The sequence below is a fragment of the Nannospalax galili genome, unplaced genomic scaffold (assembly GCF_000622305.1).
Source record: "Nannospalax galili isolate Female #2095 unplaced genomic scaffold, S.galili_v1.0 scaffold286, whole genome shotgun sequence".
Classification (NCBI taxonomy): Eukaryota; Metazoa; Chordata; class Mammalia; order Rodentia; family Spalacidae; genus Nannospalax; species Nannospalax galili.
The window spans coordinates 3,928,949-3,931,897 of record NW_008359442.1 but is presented as its reverse complement, the minus strand read 5'-3'; the positions used below and the strand labels follow the sequence as shown (position 1 = coordinate 3,931,897).

The 2,949-nt window shown below is 44.8% G+C and overlaps 1 pseudogene; it reads right to left on the bottom strand.

Moving 5' to 3' along the window:
* Positions 1-206: 206 nt before the first annotated feature.
* LOC103725725 lies at positions 207-1,104 on the bottom strand (annotated as a pseudogene).
* Between the last annotated feature and the right edge of the window lie 1,845 nt (positions 1,105-2,949).

The window sequence follows — 2,949 nt, the reverse complement described above, 5'->3', positions numbered from 1 at the left end:
TCTTCCACAATGTACGGAGCCTTGGGTGTGGGGGTGCATTGTAGACACAGCGATTGGGGCTGGGCTCCCCATTGTCACTTATTCTCTGCATTTTGGCCAGTTGTGGAACTTGGTAATAGTCTCTAGGAGGAGACCTTTTTTAAAAGAGAAGCCTTTATTTCCATGTGTCTCAAAAACAGAAGGCTGTGTTGGTTGCTTTGCAGGGATTAGTCAAAGAGACCAAATCCCGTGTCCTCATCTGACTCTTTCTTTGCTTCAACCTTGACTGAGGCTGCAGCAGCAGCAGGAGCAGCCATGGTGGCAAGCAGCCAGGATCAGCCAAGAAGGCTTTGACCTTTTCAGCAAGTGGGAAGGTATAATCAGTTCCCACAAAAAAAGTCAGGACATGTGTGTACCCATCGATGATAGAATGTGGCGTTGAGGCAACAGTCAAGGAACCAATCTGCAGACAAACGCTGGCAACATTGCAAACATCCTCCAGGAAGCAAGAATGCAGTTTCCTCTCTGATGTCAATCACTTCCGGGTTGTAGATGCTGCTGCTGTCAAACCTGCTGGACGATCAGCCCGAATGAGAAGGGGGAGACTTCAGCATGTTTGCAGTGTGGCTTTGCTGGCTCCCACTTCCTCAGCTGCACACCACTCAGAATTTCAATGGTGCCACTGGAAATGGTTGTGGTAATGCCTAAAGCCTGGCAGAAAGAGGTCTTCTCGGGACCCAGACCAGTGTTCTGAGCCAGCACAGTGACTTCACCTGGGGCAGTGGCACCTCCACAGGCAGCAGCTGGCACCTTATTGACCAGCAGCATGTCCCTGATCTCAGGGAGGTCCTCCTTAGTGAGCACAGCTCACGTTCCCCCAGACATGAAACAGCAGTTTCTCCAGAGCTGGCTTGTTTTCCAAATGCCCCTAAATAACCTTGGGCATCATGGTGTTCTTGCCCATCAGCACCACAGCCTTTCTCCAGAGGGACATGCAAATCTGCTGCATCTGCTTGGAGCCCACATTGTTTCCTCCCACAATGAAGCATTTTAGATAATCATACAAAAGTTGGATGATCTTAAGGAAGTAGTTGAACTTCAGGTGACTCTGTCTTCCCTAGGCATCATGGGAGCGTGTCAAGGATAACCAGCAGGGTCTAAAGACAATGTCACTCGAATGAGGACGCCTGATGACAGGTAGGAGGAGACTTCTTAATGCAAAACAAAAGGTTCAGAAGAAAAATGCATTACAGAAAGAAAGAGAAATCAAATAATCTAAATAATCCCTAAATTAGACAGTCTCTGAGAAATAGAAAACTGAAATTCTTTTATAGTCCTATTACAGCTTTATTCAAAATTAAAAATAACTATTGTGGAAGAACATTCAGAGTATGATTTAAGTTTGCCTTTCCTAAAGCCTCAGTGCCAAAAAGCAGAAAATGTGTTATATATGGATGGCACTAAGAATAAGTTATATTGAGATATTAATAAAATCTTTTAGATGAAAATATGTAAAGTAAGTGAGGATGAGGAAGAAAATAACAAGAATGCTCTCTATATAACAAAAAGTTCATAGTCAAGGAATTTCCTCACTTTCTTCCAAAGGTAGTAGGTTGAAAATATGCACTTAATTCTCCTCTTCCTTTAGTGTCTCTAAAATTATAATAAAGCATAATTTTATGTTACAAACAAAAACAATGGAAAAAATCTTTTAAATAAATTTGAAGTCAGAAATGCAGAAAAATTTGAATTTATCTGGTTCAGCAGGACGAAAATAACCTGAATCTAAGCAAATAGGGAAAGAACAAAGGAAAAAAACAATTTATATCGCAAACCCCCCAAATGCTCAGAAGATAATAATGCCATGTGCCTTTGGCGATTAAAGTGAAGGAAAGAATAAAAATAGGATGACTGTTGAATTTTGTTTAAGAGAAGATAAAATGACAATAAAGATTTCTCTTCTTCACGCCACACAACTGAGTAATTTCTCTTCCCCATCACTTTTAGAGAACCAAAGTTTTATTCTCTTAACAATGAATAAAACTTTATTTTTGAAGAAAATAAAGGGCCTCTGCACTGGGAGGCACCATGCCCAGTGAATGAAGAAAGAGGGAGCACTGTACTAAAATCAGAGACATTAAGTGAATGCACATATTAAAATGGCAAGACCCTCATACCTCAAGTCCCTCTGCTTACCCTTGGTTCCCAGAATGCTGATGGCCATGCATACACATAAATGTTGCTACACAGAAAGACAGACAGACAGACAGGCACACACGCATGAACACACACACACACACACACACACACACAGAAAATATATGGAAGTATACAGCTAGCTGGTATGCAGAAGCTTTCCAGAGAAATAGTCCAGCCAGATCTCTCTACAATGAAAGCTAGAGCAGACAAGCCCCATTCACTCAAAAACGTTTCTAATCTGTTCTTGTGTCTCTTACTTAAACATGGACAGCCAAGAATCACTGGACATCTGGTCTGCCAGCACTCCACCAACTGAGTCCTCCTGTGACAGCATGACCCCTGCAACCCCAACTCTAGGTAGGCACTTCCAGAGCCAGTCCCATCGCCCACTAACCCTCCACCAATTGAGTAGCGCTTGGGACCCTGAACCCAGGTAGGCACTCCCAAAGCCCATCTCCCTGCCCACCAACACCCCCATACCATGTCTCCCGGGGACCCCGTGACTCCACCAACTGAGTCCTCCTGTGACAGCATGACCCCTGCAACCCCAACTCTAGGTAGGCACTTCCAGAGCCAGTCCCATCGCCCACTAACCCTCCACCAATTGAGTAGCGCTTGGGACCCTGAACCCAGGTAGGCACTCCCAAAGCCCATCTCCCTGCCCACCAACACCCCCATACCATGTCTCCCGGGGACCCCGTGACATCTTGTAACAGCAGTCCCAGGTAGGAACACCCCCAGCCAGGCCTCCACCCCACCCACCTCCCACTT